Source organism: Schistocerca nitens, chromosome 3 (assembly GCF_023898315.1).
Source record: "Schistocerca nitens isolate TAMUIC-IGC-003100 chromosome 3, iqSchNite1.1, whole genome shotgun sequence".
NCBI lineage: Eukaryota > Metazoa > Arthropoda > Insecta > Orthoptera > Acrididae > Schistocerca > Schistocerca nitens.
The window spans coordinates 35292011-35315293 of NC_064616.1; the positions used below are offsets into that span (position 1 = coordinate 35292011).

Here is a 23283-nt window from a genome sequence, read left to right on the forward strand (position 1 = left end):
TGATTCTGTAGTTGTGAACATAAATTTATAGTCAATAATTTTAGGCGATGAAAAACGTTTTCGTGACTAAGTCCAAATAGTGGCGTAGACCCATAGGTCCGAGAGCGTATTCGACTATTACATTCTATCGATAAACATGATTTTTCAGGTCAAACTGATGAAATTTTCACGGTTTCAATGTTACAGTAAATTGGTCGTCAAAACACTTTCCTTCAGCATCATATAGTTTTATTACACGGGCATTCCATTGTCTATATATTAGAGAACAGGCCTATGAATTCAGTTAGAAGTCTTACAGTTAAACATGGAATCTGACCAACAGTGAAACTTTATTTTTGTTTACACACAATGCATTACAGGAATGGAAAGTCGTGAACATCAGCAAGAATACTAATACCGATCTTAGATTGAAGTGTCGGTGTTTCCTGTCTCAACACCCGCAAGTTCGCTCGCAACTGTGATTAGCCTCAGAATTTAGCGTGCTTTCCCACATCTGACACCAAATACCGAATGATTTCTATGCCGACTGCACCTACGTACATCGCAGTTCACATAACTTTTTCGGAGATTTCGCTTACATACAGAAGCCGAAGTTCCTTATGAGTTAAGGCAACGCTTCAGGAAACCGACTCGGAATATGTACTTCTACTGCAGTTATTTCACTGGCAGCGACCAGTTCCTGTTAAGTAAAATGGGAAAAACAAGACACTGGAAACATACATTCAGAATTTCATTACGAAAAATCCCTGACAATGTTAAGCTTTAACAGCAATGCTGTTAAAAGCAAGATTCTTGTCCGAGTAGCAGACCGTATGAAGCACCAACCCAAAAGAGATTTTCACGAAGTTGCTGACAGAAGAATCTCTGCGAGATTTGTCTTTGTGCATAAGCCTAGTGTGTAACAAGTAACAACAAAACATGTTTTGCCCCCCCCCCCCCTCCCCAACACACGCACGCACGCACGAGAGAGAGAGAGAGAGAGAGAGAGAGAGAGAGAGAGACACGTGAGACGTTGCCTTGTTGGTGGCGAGGGGTGCGCGCCCCTCTGGCAACCCCAGCGCCGTGTGCGCACTCCCTCTTCCCCCACCCCGACGAGTGATCTTTACCCCTACACTGCCCGAGCAATATAGTCATTCATTGCCTGCGGGCACTGTGCTGCGCGCGGCCGGCTTTGTGACGCTTACATTGGTAACCCGAGTTTTCCATATTTTCCGTGCACTACGTGTGTTGTGTGATGAAGTTTACGCGTCGTTCCTAAACGCGGCTGCTGATCTGGCTTCGTGGAAGTCTGCCGGGGGATTGCTGTACAAATGGATCTGATGTGAGGATGTATGATGGCGACGACGCTGCTTGCAGCGACACAACCAATGGACACTTCGCACCTACATCTTTCCCGGTATGAAACGATAAGTCTTTTATCTTCTTGTCCTTACTTATTAAGTACGAAACTGCTACCTTGAAGAGCACCCTAATGCCTTTATGCGACTAATTTTCTTTATATTTCGGATGCAGTGACGTATAATCAGAACAGCATTTTCATCTCGAGTAATTTAAGGTGTTGTCGCGTATATATACCGGTACATACAACAACTGAACGTATAAAACTGCGTGGTTACACCAATCCCCCGACGACTGTGTTTTATGTTCAGTGCAAAATATAGTTAGTACTCCTAATGAGCAGTACATAAATAATTTGCCAACTTTTGTGACATATTTTAACTTTCCAGAATAGTTTTTCTATTTCGAGGTACTGTAAAGAAACTTAATAAGCACCGTGGCTACCATTCTTTTCTACAACGTGACGTATGCTGACATCAACCGCTTACGAGCACGGAAATATACCAAATTTTGAATGTTTGTTGGCGTGTTTAATCATTTCGCAGTTCTGATGACTGCTACTGAAATAATTATGTAGTAGTAACTAATTATTCTGTGATAAATAACCGAATCGTGTGTTCGTCCATTGACCATACATAAGCTTACTCTTTATATTAAAGTATCATTACAAATATAGATTTCGACAAGTTAATTCGAATTTGCTACACCTTTTCCTCGTCTCATTTATTTTTTGAAGTAATGTAATATCTTTTCTAAACTACAAATAATACTTTCGAGTGGCATCTCGAAACGTTTTTCATTAGAAAACTTCCGATAAATGAGTCGTTATATAACAGATAAAAGCCACAAACGTCTGAATTTCTGCACTGTGTTTGGAAGCCGAATATGTAATACAGATTTGTTTGTGTTGGTGGTACAGAATTATGGGAAACGTTTCTGTAAACAGCAGAGGAAATTTAAAGCAGCCATATTTGTTGTCGCAAATTTGGGCGTGGTACGGGTGACTGACGGGTACCGTTACAGGAATTTGCGCCTACATTGCTTCATATTTAGCTTTCTCCCGTGTATCTAATGAGATAAACGTTTTTATGCTATTCTTCTGAAACATATATCTGCTCTTGAACCTTCATGCCATAGAATAGGCCTCTTGCTTGTAAGGTTAACTGCACAACGAAACGTGAAAGTACGTCCAGTACTTGATCACTCGTCAAAGTTAAACTCCAGAAGGAAACTATCATAATTATTGACGCAGCCAGCGGTAGTGGTAGATGAAATGCTTCCATATTTTTAGTACATTTAGCATCTCAGTTGCCTACATATATAGCTGTACGTATATATTTAAATATCTGCCTTCCTGGATCTATAGATCTCATACTACTTGGGCAAAGTAGAACTGGCAGTCAATTGTTTTGTGTTTGAGTAATTACATAAGTCTACACAAACCCAGTGCTGTTTGTCTCGATTGTCGTTACCTTTGCTCGCGGCTCATCGGTAAGCTTGCTCAGAAAGTTGCCACCATGAACTAATGAAGTATAAAAGCCTGTAGCTAGTTCACTGTGCTATGGAACAATTGATCCCTTCTTCAGGCGATAAAAGGGGGGGAAATGAGTGGTTATTGCCGGGTCTTTAGTTCATAGGCGTTTAGAAGAGACTTCATTTGTTTCATTAACTTCATGTCTGTGCGAAAGGAGCTACACTGGGACATGGATGACAACCCTAATATTACATGAAAATCAGATCAGTCTGTGTCACTATTTCATAGCCCCGCGCGAGAACAATAAGCCCGCACACACTTAAAAGTACCACTTGAGTGCTTCGCTCCTTGTTTGTTACCTTTCACATTTGTTTCTAGCACGCACCACCACGTTGCTGATTGGTATGCATGACGTTGACTTTCTTCTTTTTTAAATTCTACTAGAGAATGGGAGGTTCAGTTATCGCTCGATATCGACATAGCCATAGAGACGTAATGCTATGACGAAGTAGCTTGTACATTTACAAACTCATTGTTGTATTTCATTTTCATGAATGATACTCCATACCTACAGACACAATTGCGAGTATATAGGGTTGTTAAGTTTTCCTGCGTGTACCTAAATTGGATCTCGTACAGGTATTTTTGTTTGCTGATACAGTTGTAAGCGTTTTGTAAGAAAATGAAACATTTAAGAGTTATGGAATTCCTTCAGACGCAGTATGACGCTAATACACTTCATGTACATTAATACTCTGCGCATCGCACTGCCCTCCTTTGTATACATTCGGTATCGCCTGTTAGGCCTGTTCGGTATGGAGCACACACTTCAGCAGTTTTCTAAGGTGGGTCGAGTGTTTCTTAAGGAACATCCTTTGCAGGCTGACAGCATTTTCCCTGTATGCTACTGATGAAAAGTCTATCCGATTTATCTAATTGATTGAAAAAAAAAAAACAGCCACCAGTTAATCGAAGTTGGTGCTAAGTCTTTTGTACCAGCGCTTCACGTTGATAGAATGTTAAGTTCAAAGGAGGATCAAACATCAGGGGTTGTAAACTCGTACGCCGACGTACTCCTGACGAATGTCTTATGCTGCCGCGTATACTTGATTGGTATATGTTCGAAGAAATGTCATGCAAGCTTTCCTTCTATAGTCTTTGAGCTTAGTGTCAGTCCTGGCCGCTTACTACCGACAGCGCCTAACCGATAACGTAGTTAGTAGTTGTGACCATTTTGATAATTAACGTAAGCTTTGTGATGCGAGGATGCCAGAAATTTCATGCGATTCTTCAAATCAGACTAAATGAACGTTTCTACTGTTGCACAGCGAAGATTGCCGTGTACATAATAGAATAACAGGACTGCTCAAACATGCTTTTGAGAACTGATCATGAAAATGTTCAGTAAGTGGAAAACATTCCACTGTGCATGCGAGACTTTCTGGCTGTACCGGTAAGTGTTTGGCCCCTGTAAGTAGTAGGGGCTTTCTGCGTGGGTCGGGTCGATGTGCGAAGCTCAGTGGAGGGGAGGCTCGTGTATTGATCGTTGTCGCCCTGCTCAACGTCACTTTTTTGCTGTCTTGCTACTCACGGTACGCTGCTTTAGTGTTAAAACTCCAATAAACGCAAAAAATTGTCATTTACTAATGTTACGAAAGAAGTAATCACCTACTTTCGTTGTAGGTATCGATTTTGATTCCTTGTAACAGTCGATCTAACAAATTATTCGCCTACGCGTCTGTGTGCTATATTTGCTTGGACGGAGGTCTCATTGTTCAGCAAAGGTAGTTTCAGCCGGCTTCACAAAGGGAAGGATGTGGTACGAAAGAATCTGTGTTCCAGCCACAGAACGCCCCCCCCCCCCCCCCGCCCTCCTCACCCGCCTACCGGATGTTTACCTCGAAAAAAATCGTAGCAGGGCAGGGCTTCACAATTTAAAAGCAACATACGCCACCCAACACGCTGATTTTCGTGTAAATCCATATAATTCCTCTAGATACAGTTGCACACACGTAGCAAAGTGTAACGAGACAGTATGGTCATAAACACCAACCCCACTTGAAATTCAGTATCTTTTTCTCGTGTACTCTTAGGAGAGAGAGAGAGAGAGAGAGAGAGAGAGAGAGAGAGAGAGAGAGCGCTAGGCTTTCTCCCATTCATTTCTGTCCGCGCTAACCAGACCCTGCGTACCCTCACTGCTTCCCAAATGCGTTTGAAAATCCGGCGAGGAAACCCAGTGTCCAAACAGTCACTGAATACTGCTGGCATGTGCTTTGCTCATAGATTGCAGCAAACGAGATACAGCACTTTATATAATCTTACGGATTGCACTGGACTGCTACCTTATTCAAAAGAAAGTTGCGGAAACAACCTTCGGTGGAATAAACTAATCTCTGTTTCGTTGCAGTATGGATGAACATGTAATTTAATCGGATTTGTGTAGCAAATCTCTGCGGGCCTCATTGTGGCACTAGTTACCGATACAGGAACTACTGGCAAGTCAGAAACAAACCGTCTAAACTACAGAAACACATTGTATTACGCGTGGCGGTTATAGTGGGCTTTCGTATCTTGCTTTCTGTGGTGATAGCTGTATCAGTTCAGCCGCGTAGCCGTAGCGGGAGATAAGTCGTGTCTAAGATACACAACAGACAGCGAGTGTATTTCGGCATCGACAGCGACTTCACGATTTGAATGTGCGAGACATTCCAACATTACGTGCACTGTGTGGTGCGGCGTAAGAATGACATATGGTTGTTAAAAGATGACACGACACTAAACTGCGTGTAGCACCTAGTGGGTACTACAACATGTAAATCGGCCAGTCTGACATGAACGATAAAGCTAAGATTGAGACATAACTCAGTAGAATAACTACCGGAAACGCAATTGGTCACAAGAGTTGTAAGCGTGAGATCTGTCGACAAATTGATCATTCGGAAGAAACTCTTAAGCCTGGTATACACTTTACGTTTTGTCGTCAGTCTCGTACGATCGTGCCAGATTTGTCAAATAAAAAACGTTACCTGTGAACGGAAGTTCGACAGTCTTGTTTGTATGGACTGAATGAAGTTTGACTGATGGCGAGCTTTGTACACACACACAAAACTGCCGACAAATGTGTGCATGTTGACGCCCGTCAGTCTTGTCGCTCAAACTTAGCTGTGCTACTACCACCGAGCGAGGTGGCGCAGTGGTTAGACACTGGACTCGCATTCGGGAGGACGACGGTTCAATCCCGCGTCCGGCCATCCTGATTTAGGTTTTCCGTGATTTCCCTAAATCGCTCTAGGCAAATGCCGGGATGGTTCCTTTCAAAGGGCACGGCCGACTTCCTTCCCCATCCTTCCCTAATCCGATGAGACCGATGACCTCGCTGTCTGGTCTCCTTCCCCAAACCAACCAACAAATAGCTGTGCTACCAGACTACTCTCTGTGACGCTAGAGGTTCCAATTCTCATTTTAGAGCGGGTGGTGGCGAAAGAAAAAAGTAAAATTCAGACAGCGGATTCACGAATTTTTCACGGAGTTCATTGAGCTATACCAAAGTTTTCCTTGCTTATGGCAAGTGAAATGTAAGGATTACAGCAACCGAGACGGGAAAAACCTGGCACACGCCACTTTGGTTCATAAGTACAAGGAAGTAGATCGTGAAGGAATAAAGGAGCTGAATGCCGAAGATCACGGTCGGACATCGAAGATTCTGAAAAGAAGTAATAAAAATCGCTTCTCATTTTCCTGACCAACAACCATTATTTATGGCGTACGTTACACAAAATGAGGCAATGAAAGGTAGTTGAAGCTCCTGCCAGTCAGTAAAAACCTTAACATTGCGATGATCTCATGAGGACCAATAGCCGCTCTCATGACATTACCTTCTTTTCAGTTTCTCGTGTTACAGGCTTTGTTTCTGTGTCCCTGCGTAGATTAAGTAATAATCTGGTTCGTGCTGTCGTTTTCGGAGAAAATTGACACGAGATAAAGTCTCTCTCTTGAACAGCCAATCCCAAGAGCATCGTGAACGACGTGTAGACGTCGGAGTGACTGATCGGAAGTTTGACTAGTGTAGATCCGCGATTTGTGTCAGTCTTGTCAGTTTCGTATGATCATACATGACTGACGACAAAACTTTAAGTACAAGCCACGCTTTGAGGTAAGTTTATCCGCTCTCCTCTGACACAGGACGATTAATCAAGAATCCGACACGATAGAAAAAAGTGTATACAGACGATTGTTGTTCCATACAAGCAGTTTCAGCGTATTCTGTTTACTTCACTAGACCTACAGTATTTTCAGAAACATCCTCCCCTAGAATCGTTAAGTTTACTTCACGATTGTGATTTCGGTATGCGTGCAACTCTAAAGTGAAAACGCCCACTTAATAGCGCTGATGCATATTATTCACTGCTACTACATTGCCCTTGTGTCAACCTTATTTACATATTAGGCGTCGTGTACACTTGTTTAACCCAAAGCACGACAAAATTTCGAGATTAGGGATACCGTCTGTGTATTTTGGCGTAAAGGACTCGTGGTCTCTTGTGGCTCGTTACAGAGTAACAGCATTAGTTTGATTTCCTACCCTCATTTATCCTAGTATCTGTATTGCTCTGAAATGGTCGGGCTTGGTGACCTAGTAGTAAAGCGCTTGCCTGGAAACTGAATGGTCCAGGCCACATCTTTAAATTCTTTAGTCTGCCTGTACTAGGAACGACAAGTGGTTGGGATTACACGTTAAAACTATAGGTAGGATTATTTCGAGTGGATGAAGGACATGCAAGTCGCCGAATCGGCGTCCAGTTGACAGATGTGCATCAGGCGTTTGATCACCCAACTTCAGGGACTCCCAGCCAATCATGCAACGCTTCCATTTTTCTATCACCTAAAATATCTATTCGATAGTGCAAATGTTGACAGTACTTGCTACGTGTCTTGTTGCTCCACCTCCGCACAGGAGTTGCTGTTGACAGCTCTAATGCTGTCAGACTTGCAGTTAGTACTGCTCGGTTCTGTCTGGGTTTCGTTTTACCTGCAGTGCTAGTCTAGGTTAGCAGTCTGGATAGTTGACAGATTCGCACTACCTGTGTGTGCAGTGCAGAAGCGGAACGCCGACTCTATGCTGGGCTGTCCCCGCAGCGACGGCAACCACACAACAGTAATTTCGGCGTCTGAGAGTAGTTGCATTATCCTGTGTTTTGTATTGCACGTTGTGGTGATGGCACATCACAGCCGTTTTTCACTGCTATGAAACTATTTTCACAGAAACAGAAGAAAGCAGGGTAGCATACCGAATTAATCACTATAACATGTAAACCGACCTACTTTAATCCAAGGGCACCGTACACCAAGATATTTTCTTCTCATCTTTGAGCAACTCCGTTCATTATTAGAAAGAGAGATAAATAGGATTGCGGTATTTGCACGAATTCGATAGGTAACAGACCACCCAGAACATATTTGTGTACATTGCCAGTTCTGGCGATCGTTCGTTATTTTATTCTTTCTGTCGCTACAGTCAACAAAGCTGTAATGGGATAGACGTGAGGCTCTCCAGAGCGACAGGAAGATTCTGCACTTGAAGTAATTGTAAGGAAAAAGCATTCAAACACCGTTGAAATAACAGCAGCAAAAATAGTTTGTTGTTTCTTGTGTAGGGAGATGGCGATGTCCGTACGCGAAAGACGCTGAAGTGTGCCTTATTATATAAGAGGGATTATTCAGCGCCGAAATCGTAAAATTGACAATGGGCGCGGAAATCGTCTTCCCTGGATGCCGAAGCACGCATTTTACGATGTCGATTAAAGATGCAGTTTATTCCACTGAAGTAAATACACTTCACAAATTCATTGCGTTAACACATTTTTTCACAAAAATAAGGTGTGCACCAACACTTCGTTCTAACAAGGCTGTAGAAGAGAACTGACGTAGGTCGCATTTTTCAATGTTTCCTTTAGAATCTGCCCCTACTTTTCTCTGCATAAATTGAATAGATATCTGCACCTAGATTACCCCCCTCCCAAAAAAAAAGCGCGCGCGCGCCCACACACACACACACACACACACACACACACACACACACACACACACACACACACACTCCTCTGTAACATTTCCAAAGCACTCATTGCAGACAATTCAATGAAAATCTTACTAACGTTCTCATATCCCTTAGATTCATTTTGCCAAACATTCGATGAAATACGTCTATAACCATAAACTAAGACTGTGCTTAAAATTGAATACAGTACGCATTGAAATTGGTGACGTAACTCGGATAGTGGGAATGTTAACGATTATTCACCATTCGGATATTGATGAAATGACAATTTGAAGATTCCTACCATTCGTTTACTGCTGTTTCCTAATCTTGAGCGAATTACGAAACGCGCATATTTTATGCTTAATTTGACACAACTAGGGAATAAAAATTTGTAAATTTGCACATAAAGCTGCACTCGAAGTCTGCCTGTTCCTTGAGCGTATCACGAAACTCGTGACTAACAGATGTCGTAGTTTAGTCCAGGCAAATGGTGCTCAGAAAGGCCAAAAACGGAAAGTTTTGTAGACGCCTTTTTGACAATCTTCCTATACGTTTTTGAGGGTGCTTAATCCGAATTTTCCAAGGTCCACCAAAATTTTGGCCCGGAAATACGTCAAAAATGGAAAAAACCCACGTAAAATGGGATTTTTTGGATTTTCGCTTATAATTCGGTAACGACGCAATTTTCGTTAAAGCTGACTATTTATGAAAGTAAAGAGGATCAAATTTACCACAAAATGACTGGTATGTCACACTAATCGTAGCGCGAGTTGAAGGTGAGGAGATGGGCCATCTCAGAACCTACCCCGCCCGCGCCCTTACCGTACTTGTTGCACATCCGTTGCCGAATTCCGCCCTCCAGTAGTGCCACGTTATTATTCGTTGTTGTTACTGGCTTTGGTGCAGAGGTGAGATGGCGCTGACCTCCCCCTCCTGACCAGGGTAGGCAGTTGTTCACGAGTTCTCCCTCGAATGGTTACTTACAACATATTTGCTGTCGGTAAATTCAGTTCTTGTATAAAATAGTCGTACATAATGAGTTTCAGTGCGAAGTATGTTCTGTGTGTTGGTGTACTGGACGATGGGAGAAAATTGTCATCACTTCGGCCCAAAGTGGGATTTAAGGATGTTCTTGAAGCAAGCAAGAAGAGGAAGGATGGGACAGCTGCCCTTTTAAAGGCCAAACTGTGGTTAAAGTTGATGAACTATGTAGAAAAAAGTACACTAACCAAAAAATTAAGGAGAACGAGCAAGCGAGATCATCCCACAAATACAGCTCTGTAGAAATAACAAAGCGCCGGAAACACGCATAGCTTCCAAGCAGGCTGTGGAAGATTCTGGTACCTTATTAACACCACAGTACGCTTGGGCTTCACACATTCAACCGTCGTAGTTGTCTGGGAAAACGTGGACCTTCTCGTCAATCTAAAAAGCCGCAATCAGGTACTGATGAAACCAGAGAGAGGCAAAAATCCCACGGCAGTATTCCTGTCCTCAGGGAGTTGGCCACCCTGCTATTTGCAATCAGGGCAAAGTGAAAAGCATCGCCACAATGAAGAAAAACTCTGAACTGAAAATAAATATTTAAAGATCGAAACGCGGTCAAGGAGGCCTTAGTGGAATGAAAGATCCAAACACGGCCAAGGCATGCTAGAAGATTCTTCATAAAGTTACGTGATGGTGTAAGCGGAGTTTCTGAACCCCGTCAGATACAGCAGCTAAATCAAATTGCCATTCAGAACAACTCTGCCACCTACACCGCTACGGTCGCAGGTTCGAATCCTGCCTCGGGCATGGATGTGTGTGATGTTCTTAGGTTAGTTAGGTTTAATTAGTTCTAAGTTCTAGGCGACTGATGAACTCAGAAGTTAAGTCGCATAGTGCTCAGAGCCATTTGAACCTAAATCGTATAACTGGGCTGGGTTTCAGAGGTCTACAGTCTTAATTATTGAATGTGGATATCTGTTAAACGCATGTTACTCATACATATTGATGTACTCTGAGACTCTTAGTACTTCATAGGACGTCTAAGTATATAGAGGGCCAAAGTGTAGATTGTCTGTATTATTTTGTCAAAATACATATCTTTGTTCTACTTAAAATGATATCAGTCATCTATACATTATGACGAAACTGGATACTACGGTAACAGTATCATGTTCTTTCACACAGTTGTTGGGAGTTGTGCAGTTCTGCTCGCTTGGGAGTGATATCTCATATTGTTTACACACTTCAGGTTTGATACTTTAATATATACCACGAAATATGTGTGCAGAGTAACACTATGCAGCAGACAAAATACAGGTATTTTGCTTGCCGTAGCTGTATTCACCCCTCTATCCTCTCCTGACCCTGGAATATTAAAGTCAAAGCACACACAAAATAGTGTTGCAGGACTGCAATTACACCACACCTGGATATGATGGATTGTTGGTTATTTACCCATAGGTTTTGGCTACAGGTAAGAGAAACCGTCATCAACAAGAGGCATTTTCTGCTGGTAGACATTCTGATCATATTGCCATGCTACATGCACTATGGTGTTTGTCCTACACATATATGAATAAAAAGACAGTCTGGTGGGGGATCTAAACCAGCACCTTCCATAGAATTACATATGGTTGATTTGTGTATAAGTACAGACATTCCAGGCAGTCAGTACAGATAAGACAATGCTGTGTGTATCTGGGTGACAGTCTGTCACATGCAAATTACGTTCCAAAACGACAATAGAATGCATATGCATTATAGCAATGTGGGTCTAACCGAACATATGTTAAGGGCTGGAGTGGGTGGATGACTGTTTGCCTATGCGGAAGTCGATTGGTCAGCCAAGTTACCAGCTACAGGACCAAGACTGGGTCTGATGATGATACTGGGAAACATGTTTATTATTTACAGCTAAGCAATCATTCACGGCTGGCAAAAGCCCCTACTTCCCAGTGGTTTTAGCTGCTGTTAGAGGAGTATACTGGTAAATGTAAGAGTGCAAAGAGTAATGTGTCTAGAGTGTATAAGCTGATACACAACGTCAAAGTCGTTCTTTATACGCAATTGCCTCAGCTCTAACGTGAGACTGGAAGTCCTTACTGGTGGTTAAACCGGTCATAACTGGTTCTGTGCTTGTATCGGCACAGTAACCCAACTGTGTGAGCAGGCCTTGGCGGTTGACTTTGAATGTACCTCAGAAATGTCCGTGGGTAGGATGGTGGTACCCCTTAAACATACCTCTCACAATTGCCTCAGCTGTAACATGATACACACTCTTAAAGTCACGGTCGTTTCATATCTAAACGTAAAGTGTAACCCGACACCAGAAGTGCGTCATTATCAAAGGGTACGGTAATCTCGTTCTCTCCTTGCTGTACTACCACCGTAACGCAGTCAGTTCCCTCAGTAATTACCAGTCGTGACCTAAAGTCGTACCCAGCGTCTGCCCACACCACGGTGCCAGGAGTAACAACGCTGAGTCTGTCCAAAACACTGGAAGAATGGAACCACTTCCAAGGTCGCAGCCACACTCGCTGATAATAGTCATCGAGGGTAGCGCAGAACCGCAATTCACTGGTGATCTCAGTGCGTCATCCATCAGTACTCCATGTCTTTGGGTCACGGCACCACTCCAAACGCAACCGTTTGTGTTGCATTAACAGCAGCCTACGCATGGGATGGAAGTTCCATAGTCCAGTTGTCGCTAGCCTCCGACCAGTGTTATTGGATGACAGTGTTGCGATCTCGGATGCAGACGTGAAGTAGTTACGGTGTGCCAATACGGCGATCCTTCTTTGTGGTGATCTGACGTCGTATATTGGACCTCGACTAGGAGTGTCTGTGCCATCACTTTCCAGGGAAACCTACACAGGGCTACTGTCACAGGCGAATGCCCCACAGGTCTTGGATATTGGACGATCCAATCATCTGGCTCAGTGGAGACCCACAATGAGGTTTCTTCGTAACTTTGTTAGACGCTTATATCTACATCAAATACAATCCACAAGACACCGAAGGTGCATGGTGGAGGGTTCCTTCTACATTTCCTTTCCTGTTCCTCTCGCAGATAGAATGAGGAGAAAACGACTGTCGTTATTCTTCTGTACGTGCCCTAATTTCTCATATCATCGTGGTCATTAAACGAAATGTACGTTGGCGGCAGTAGAATCGTTCTAAAGTGATCTTCAAATGTCGGTTCTAAATTTTCTCAGTAGTGTTTTGCGGAATGAGCTAGTCTTCCCTGCAGGGATTTCCATTTGAGTTTATGAAGAATCTCCGTAATACTTGCATGTCCGTCAAATCTAAGACGCCACCTGTCAATTGCTTTGACAAAAGACAATAGTAGTACACAAGTAGTGTTCCATATGTGGTCTCTCTGATATATTATCGACAATTACCTAAAATTCTCCCAGTAAACCCAAGTCATCCACCACCTTTCCTGCCACCGCCCTTCTGTGCTCGTTTCGTTTGATATCCCTTTGCAGTGTTACGCCTAGATACATAATCGACGTGACTGTGTGAAAGAGCACACAATTAATGTTGTATTCGAACATTATGGGATTGTTGTTCCTACTCATCCGCATTAATTTATATATTTTTTACATTTAGAGTTAGCTGCCATTCATCACATAACTACAAATCTAGTAGATTTTGCTTCTGTGGGATCCACAGACTCAGTGTTTAATAAAAGAATACACTGTCCATTGTACAGTCTGTATGATTAGAAATTTGGTCTGTCGTCTAGTATCATCATACATCACTCAACGAAGATACCCTCCCGTACACCACAGCTTAATTAGCAAACAGCTGCAGACTGCTGATAAACCCACTCCATCAGGTCATTTATGTGTATAGAAAATCCTAGCGGTCCTATCACACTTCGCTAGGAACCCTCCTGACGATATCGTTGTCTCTGTCGAGGACAACAAACTGTGTTCTATTACTTAAGAAATTTTCGAGCCACTCACATGTCGGGGAGCCTATTCCACAAGTATTCTGCACCAAACTGATACTAAGGATATAGATCTGTATTTTGAGAGTGCGTTCTTTCGCGCCTTCTATATACAGGAGTGAGCTGCACTGTTTCCCAGGCTCACAGGATGACGCGGCATCTGTTCCCTTCACAGTGGTCACTCTACATCTGACATTGCTTGCGGTCGTTATATACACTACACTGAGGCACTCTGGTGGATCTAATTATTTAGATATCCCACCGATCCTTTGTACGAAGATTATTTTTTTAGGCGGTGCAGTAAGCATAATTGTTGGCGATTACAAATACAGAAGCAGCTACATAGAATTACTGATGACCAGCCACTCCCTTCCAACACCTCCCCACCTCTCCCCTTCACACCTTTATCTTCTGTATGGGAGGAGTTACTTTAGAGCTGGACAGCATAGGGAGGGGTTGTCTCTATTTTGTTAACAAGAATATAAAGTGACTCCAGCAGATATATATCTATATACTCTCGTTTCTTACTTTTCCATGTTTTCCACAATTTTAAATATTTTCCACCCGTTTTCCTATTTTATAACTAGAGGCACTCTGGAGCATAGGGAGATGTTGCTGTGGGTGTCTACGATTATGATCAATTACGTCACTTGAATACTGTTTAACAATAATATTACGTGACACCAGCAGAGAGCACACCCATGTAGATATGTATATTTGTCACTATTTTCCCCATTTTATAACAGGAGGAACTCCGGAGGAGCTATATAGCATGAGGAGAGGTCGTTTATAACGAGTGACGTCATTCTAGGTCTGTTAATAGCTGTTAAGTATTACCGGTACGTAGCATCAGCAGAGACCTGAGCTAGGTACATGTGTAAGTACTGTGTTTTAGGCATTTATCGTATTTTCCTCAATTTTACGTATTTTTCATCCGTTTCTGATTATTTACTGAGTTTTCAACAATTTTATTTATTTTGTCCCGTTCCGCAGGATTGTTGCTAACGTCGCATTGACTTCACGATACTGTCAGGCAATCAGAAAGCAGAATGAGATATCACTGATACTGAGGCACACCTCCCCAACTACATCTTTTATAAATGGAACACTCTGGAACTGGGCACAGTATGCGTGTCAGTAACAAATTACGTCACTTGAGATGTATTTGTTAATAACAATTTAACATTTCAAGGCACCAGCAGACGCTCCCCCAGACAGATAGGTAATTACTCCGTTTCACATATTTTCTCCGCATTTTCCACAGTTTTCCGCATTGTCCCGAATTACGAGTTGTGTGTCAACATCGCGACGCATCGTGTCGTCACGTTATGACGTCATCATGTCAACATGGTCCCGATTTATGTATCGTTGCTAAGACATTGTGTGACTTGACAGTGTTATAAACGAAAACTTTGCAAAAAATAGTGATGACTTTAAGCATTGCCAATTTATAACCAAAGATATTGTACTAGAAATTCCATACTACTTTTCTAGATTGTGTGACGTGATAGTAAAATTCTAATGCTTCCAACCAAAGATACTGTATTTGTAGCCCAGCGCCCCAAAACTACTACTAGAGGCAAGCAGTATCAGCAATAACTCCAGCAAAAATAATGTTGCCTATTGGAGGGTAAACCGCTCCTCAGACTCTGACGTGTGGATGTGTTGCTTGAACGCCGACGTTTGCGGACACATTGCTCAGAAATTACCGAGAAAGTTGTAGTTGGTAGCTGACAGTGCTGCTGCTGTATCACTTCTGGCCGAGGGATCTCCTACTCGCGAAACATCAAACCCTAGTACAAATCTAGTTACGAGGAACTCCTCCCCCGTATTCGCTGGATAATGCCTGTAGGGTAAGGTAATCCACGTACGATTGTCACCAGGTCGCGAATAGGAGAGATCCACATGTCTGACACTACGCCAGACCATTTCCCCAGGGATGGTACTGATGTTTGCTCATTGTATGTCTAATCACCTCCAACCTAGTAGTTCGCACAAATGCCACTTAGTCGTTCAGGGAGAGGGCATCCCGCAACAGAAAAACCTGTCTTAATTCGCCGACACCTTTGCAAATAAACGTTGCGAACAGTTTAAGCGACAAGAAATCCCCCCCCCCCCCCTCTCTCTCTCTCTCTCTCTCTCTCTCTCTCTCTCTCTCTCTCTCTCTCTCTCTCTCCCCCCCCCCCTCTCCCCCCCTCTCCCCCCTCTCTCCCTCTCTCCCTCCCCCCCCCCTCCCACCACCAAGGCAAACCAGTCATAACATGCAGACGCTTACACACTCATTAGAGGAAATTTGTAGACACCGTTGCAGATATACATTGGTAAAAGTTTAAGCGCTAAGCACCTCCCACCACACTTCATCTCTGAACCAATCAGAAACATACTCCCCTTCCACCCCCCCCCCCAAATCAGTTATCCTTTTAAAACTAGCGAGGGTGCAATCATTTTCAGCTAGGTAGGACTCCCAGCTGGCATGAAGACTCGTAACAAAATAAACCCTACAAGTGACATTACTGTGTCTCTTATTAAAAATGGGAATATCGGAGTATGGGACGTAATTCTGGCTGAACCATAGAATTATAAAAACACACGCTGGACAGCTAGCACACTGCTGTATTTGCCATGAAAACTTACCTCTGCATTAATGAGTATTCCGCTAACGTGAGCATGATTGGTGCAAGAGACATATGCCCCACTACACGTGAACTATACCGGGAATATCGGAAAAAAATTTGTGAGCAAATACAATCGTGGACCACGTGGCGTTCGGATAGATTTACCAGACACGTAACTCCCGCAATATTAGTATACAGCACCAATAAAAGACGCGTAAATAATCCGAAGTACATACGACCTTACCACACGCAAATGATATTGAAAAAGATCTTCCTGCATACACAGAATCACAAAGGTCACTGTGCATATACGGTGGAAAAAAAATGCACTACTAGAGATTGAGCATCGTACCCCGACAAGATATTTGGCGAGTGGTAGATCCCTCGGCCAGAACTGATACAGCAGCACTGTAAGGCACAAATCACAGTTTCTCGGCAACTGCAGGGCACTGAGTCCGCAAGCGTCCGCGTTCCAGCTACACACCCACATCGATCTACCCTCCAGTAGGCAACGTGATTTTCGCTGGGACTCTTGCAGATACTGCTTGCCCTTCTCAACAGGAATATTTTTTGCAGCGCTGGTCTACAAATACACTATCTTTGGTTGGAAGCATCAGAATTTTACCACCACTTCACGCAATTAAGTAATGTAGTGTGTGGTACTTCTTATATAATATCTTTGGTTAGAAATCGGTAGTGCTTACAGACTTCTCAATGACGTCACCATTACTTCCAAACTTTTCCTTTATAACACAATGACGTCACACCCTATTAGTGAAGCGATGTCTTAGCAATGACACATAAATCGGGACCAAGTTCACATTATGATGTCGATGCGACACTGTGATGCGTCACGATATTGACACATAACTCGTGTAATTTGGTACAATGCCCAAAATTTTGGAAACTACAGAGAAAATACGCGAAACGGAGAGTAATTACAGATCTTTCTGGGTGTGGTGTCTGCTGGTGGCTCAAAATATTAAACTGTTATTAACGAATACACCTCAAGTGACGTAACTTATTATGACTGACTCTGCCTATCCTTATGGTTCCCAGTTCCAGTGTGTTCTAGTTGGGAGATATGCTTAAGTATCAGTGACGACTCATTCTGCTTTGTGACTGCCTGAAAGCATCTTGACGTCGACGCGATGTCGGGAATAGTCTTGCATAATTGGACAAAATACATAAAATTGTGGTGAACTCGGTAAATATACGAAAATGGGTGACAAATACGTAAAATTGGGAAAAATTCAAGAAATGCATAAAACTGAACGTACTTACATATGTACGTAGATGCTGGTGCCAGGTAATACTTAAACGCTATTAATAAATAGAACTAGAATGACGTAATTTGTTACAAATAGTTAACATCTCCCTATGCCACCCAGCTGCAGAGTGCCTCCTGTTATAAAATAAGAAAACGAGTGAAAAATATAGAATAAGGAGAGTACTTAAAATATCTGCCTGGGTGTGCTCTCTGTTGGAGTCACGCAATAGTATTATTAACAAATACACATCCTCTCCCTATGCTGTCCCAATCCATAGTACTCCCCCCCCCCCTCCTTCCTGTAATAAAAGATGGCGAGGAGGTGTAGCACGATCCTCATTGCGCCATAGGGTGGGAAAGTGGGAAGGGGAGGAGCTGGTGATTCACCGTGGTGACCTTGATAGATAAGTTGGCTCCCTTGGGGAGAGGGAGCACCAAGGGGCCCACGTAGGTATCTTGACACCGGATCTTATCTGTCTAGTCTGATCTTAAGGTTCAGTTCGTACCGGCAGTAGAGAACTGAGGAAATGTGGTAAATGTAGCGTGGGGTGAACATTCAACAACTTTGTCACACCATTCAATCCATTAGGTCACATCAGGAGAGAGAGGGGGGGGGGGAGGGAGGGGGAGAGAGAGAGAGAGAGAGAGAGAGAGAGAGAGAGAGAGAGTACAACACAAGCTGAAATGTGAAGTCCGGCCTAATTACGGAACTAATAGTCGCGCAATTCTTTCACGGTGTTTACTTCTCATTTGCAGCGAAGGAGTTTCTTCGTCTGGTTGATCGGCTCGAAACATACCGTGACAGAACTCAAATGAATCTAGGCCATACTTGCCGGTGGATGCACCTGTTAACTCCAGCAACTTGATGTGTTGTTTTCTCGACAGTTAAAAGCGGTGCAGAATTTGACAGGTGATGGAATTATTGTTCACGGTTTTCAGTTTAGACAGTTGTCGAGGTATTTAATTTCGTCGCTGAATATGTATTTTACATAATAAGTTCGATTCTCCAATTTCGCATACTTAGTTCGTTACCATGGACTGTAACTGGATACGGTTTCAAGCCAGACGAGTTGAAAACACCGCACAAAGTACGTGTAAATGTCGAAAATAGTGGGAATGGAAGACTGCTGAATGCACGCGGTTCGTGAAATGTCACGTTTCACTTCCGTATAAGCACACACTCTAGAAAAAACTTCCTAATACTTATATAAATTCATAATGGATGTTAACATATTAATCTTCTTAAGAAACGCTTTTATTGCTACTGCGAATCTTGAATTTTACATCATCTTTACTTCGTACTCTTGTTTTACTTTGATGTTCATCTTCCAGCCCCTTTCCAAGACAGATTCTATTCCATTCAACTGATCAAGTTCCTGTACCATCTCTTAGAGAATTACAGTACCATCGGCAAAGTTTTTATATGTTATGTCTGTGCTTCAATTCCCTATCTAAATTTCTCTTTGGTTTCCTAAATGCTTGCTGAGTGTTAAGATTGGGTAACGCAAGGGATTGGCTACAACCCCTCTCTCACCCCCTTGTCTTCCATGCCCTTGGGCTCTTGTAACTACAGTTTGCACAAGTTAACCTTTGGCTTCCGTTATTTTATCCCTGATGATTTCAAAATTCCAGTGTGTTAGTCAACTTTGTAAAAACATTTTTTCTAAATGTACAAATCATACAAGTGTGGTTAAATGAAACAACAAGTTTACTGTTACTGTAAAAGCTCTTTGGACAGACCAGTTGTGTTGATATTTCGTGTGCGCTTATTTTTGAAGTTTTAGTAAGTATGAAGTGCAGTGTCTAGATTTTAATAGGTTTCATTGCTTTCAGTAGTGTAATAACTGTTTGGAGAAGTGAAGATTTTAAGTTCTGTGCCGCATTTTTAAAGAAAATAGCGCAAACCGTTACCGCTTAACAGCCGTTTTAGCGCCTAAATTTTGTGCGTGAAAGTTAAGTGATTCGAAGTGTAATTAAGTACTTTAATATCATATTCATATTAGAGCACTATAGAGCATAGTGCATAGGAAGTTATCTTTTCTTAGTGAAAGCTTAAAAAGTAGTCCTATATGTAAACAATCATGAGTGTGAATTGTTTTAGCTGCCGTAGGAAAGTAAGTTCTGGGGTGCTATGCACCTGCTGACAGATCGTTTCACTGGGAGGGGGAATGTAGTTGCAAGGAAATTGGGAAACAAAATGACTTCCTAGGTACTGTAGTGTGTGTTCACGGATACGAACACAGCAGAACAGGAGGAGAAGATTAGAGCCCTTCAGGCTGAATTAGATAAATCTAGGGAGGAACTAATTAGGTTAATTATAATATAATATTATATAATGTAGTATATAATAATATAATATATATTATAATATTTACTATATAAGTGACGTATTAGTGGTTTCTTCATTCACCTCTGCCTTTCTTGTGTTGTGACCTGATATTTGTGTTTCGTATCGAGCAACTTAACATCTTGCCTGTGTTTACATTCCGCGCTGACCAGTTGCAGCTGTAGCGGCGCATCGAAAGCTAAGTACTAATTAATTGTTTGTGTATAGTGGTTTATTTAGGAACTTTAGTACTCTTCAACCGGTGTTCTTGGTGTTTTCTGGTGAAATAATTTCAGAAGAACCTTTTGGGAACTGTTTTCAGCTTCGTTACTGTGTCGTTAGACGTTTGATTCTCTTTCTATATTAGTCTTGTTATATTCACATTTGTTGTTTATTAATACTGTTAATAATAGTAGTTACTTCCCTTGTAGAGTAAGTTTGTGATTATTGTAGTCAGGTTTTTAACATCTTCTTATTGTAGTAGTGGAACTTAGCAAAAGTAAAATTTTACCATGAGTGAGAAGTGTGGGCTTTGCCGTAGGTTCGTGAGTAGTGGATTGCGGTGTGAGACTTGTTCGAAGTATTTTCACTGGGGGGAATGCAGTGGGGAAGCCAGTGGGCATTCTGGTGAGATCCTCTCGTGGAACTTCAGGTTATATAGCAAGAGTAAGTTGATAGAGGAGCAGGAGCGTAAGATCTGTGCCCTTCAGGTGCAGTTGAAAAACGCACAGGAGGAGCTAGATAGGATGAGGAGGGAGAAGGGGGTTGGGGAATGGGAGCTGGCTGTTGGCAAGAGATCTGCTAGGAGAAGATTATTTTCAGATAGTTTTACTATTGGTGTTTACAATAGATATGACCAACTGTCAGAGTCTAGTGGAGAGGAATCTCTAGTAGCTGTAGATGTAGGAAGTATGCAGCAGACCTCAGTAGTTACGGTGGCTAGAACAGTTGCAAAGTCGAAGAGGAAGAAGAAGGTTCTGCTGTTAGGTAGTTCTCATGGCAGAGGTGTAGGCCAGCAGTTGCAGGAAGTGCTGGGGAGTGAGTACCAGGTCACCAGCATTGTGAAGCCTAATGCAGGGTTGGCTCAGGTGACTGTTAACGTAGGGGGGTTATGTAGGGATTTTACTAAAGAGGATCAGGTAGTGATTGTGGGTGGGGCTGGTAATAGTATTGGTAGGGATGGGGAGTATAACATAGATGGTGACCTGGAAAAGATAGCCACTCAGACTGGCAACACGAATGTGCATTTCGTGGAACTGTTTCAGCGTCACGATCTGTCTCTTCTTAGTACAGCCGTCAGGCGTAATAACATGAGACTTGGGGGTGCGCTGATGACAGAAAGCATGGGTCACATTTCAGTGGTGTCGGTGGAGTCTATCAGCAGGACGGGTTTCACTAGACATGGCCTGCACCTCAACAGGTATGGGAAGGGGAGGTTGGCAAAGCTTATAGGTGACAGCATAGGTGGTGTTGGTGGGATCACTCATGGGAAAATTCCTGCAGTAGTGGGTGTTAGAGCTGCACCTTTCTTAGATTGAAGTCAGCTGATAGGTATTCCTGCTTAAGGGAAGTCTCTCTAACAAGGGAATCACTTTTGACAAAGCTTAGGTATCCGAGTAATGAGGGAATTAGTACATTTCATCAAAATATACAGGGTATTAGAGATAAAGTTAGTGAACTGCTTATAGATGTTGACTCTGAAATTATTGGTATATCTGAACACTTCTTAAATAAGGAGATAATGCAGAGGTTTCCTTTACCAGGATACAGGTTGGCTGGCAGCTTTTCGAGGAGCTCTTTGCGGTGTGGGGGAGTAGCCATGTATGTTAAAAACGGCATCCCATTTGAGTCAATTGATGTTTCAAAGTACTGCACTGAAAAGATGTTTGAATGTTGTGCAGGTGTGGTTAAATTTAACGGAGCTAAACTTCTAACTGTTGTTATTTATAGATCCCCAGACTCCGATTTCACAACATTTTTGTTAAAGCTAGAGGAGGTTCTTGGTTCACTTTATAGGAAATACAAAAAGTTAGTTATATGTGGTGACTTCAATATTAATTGTATAAGTGATCGTGCAAGGAAGAGGATGCTGGTAGACCTCCTTAATTCATATAATCTTATGCAAACCGTATTCTTTCCAACGAGAGTGCAAGGGAACAGTAGAACAACCATAGACAACATTTTTGTTCATTCCTCATTACTAGAAGGGCATTCTGTTAGCAAAAAGTGAATGGCCTTTCAGATCATGATGCACAAATTTTAACTTTAAAAGATTTTTGTGCTGCAACACGTGTTAAATATAGTCATCAGCTGTTCAGGAAAGCTGATCCAGTTGCTGTAGAGACCTTTGTAATCCTTATAAAGAAACAAGAGTGGCAAGATGTTTATAGCGCTGATACAGTAGACGATAAATACAGGGTGATTCAAAAAGAATACCACAACTTTAAAAATGTGTATTTAGTGAAAGAAACATAATATAACCTTCTGTTATACATCATTACAAAGAGTATTTAAAAAGGTTTTTTTCACTCAAAAACAAGTTCAGAGATGTTCAATATGGCCCCCTCCAGACACACGAGCAATATCAACCCGATACACCAACTCGTTCCACACTCTCTGTAGCATATCAGGTGTAACAGTTTGGATAGCTGCTGTTATTTCCCGTTTCAAATCATCAATGGTGGCTGGGAGAGGTGGCCGAAACACCATATCCTTAACATACCCCCATAAGAAAAAATCGTAGGGGGTAAGATCAGGGCTTCTTGGAGGCCAGTGATGAAGTGCTCTGTCAAGGGCTGCCTGGCGGCCGATCCATCGCCTCGGGTAGTTGACGTTCAGGTTTCATAACTAACCTTTTTCGTAGGACTCTCCATACAGTTGATTGTGGAATTTGCAGCTCTCTGCTAGCTCTGCGAGTCGAGTTTCCTGGGCTGCGAACAAATGCTTGCTGGATGCGTGCTACATTTTCATCACTCGTTCTCGGCCGTCCAGAACTTTCCCTTTGCACAAACACCCATTCTCTGTAAACTGTTTATACCAACGTTTAATACACCACCTATCAGGAGGTTTAACACCATACTTCGTTCGAAATGCACGCTGAACAACTGTCGTCGATTCACTTCTGCCGTACTCAATAACACAAAAAGCTTTCTGTTGAGCGGTCGCCATCTTAGCATCAGCTGACGCCTAGTCGACAGCGCCTCAAGCGAACAAATGTACAACTAAATGAAACTTTATAGCTCCCTTAAATAGCCGACAGATAGTGCTTAGCTCTGCCT

General features: G+C 42.5%; 1 protein-coding gene across 5 annotated transcripts in view; it reads left to right on the top strand.

Annotated features, from left to right (window-relative positions):
* LOC126247980 (polyhomeotic-proximal chromatin protein) overlaps nt 1-23283 on the top strand; it is a 268986-nt gene that overhangs the window by 153300 nt on the left and 92403 nt on the right. Inside the window, exon 1 of one of the 5 annotated variants that reach the window (XM_049948551.1) lies at nt 1167-1396. The exons of the other annotated variants lie outside the window; for them this stretch is intronic. The gene's annotated coding sequence lies outside the window, so the exon portion shown is untranslated. Of the gene's footprint in view, nt 1-1166; nt 1397-23283 lie in introns of those variants that run through there. 5 annotated transcript variants of the gene reach the window in all.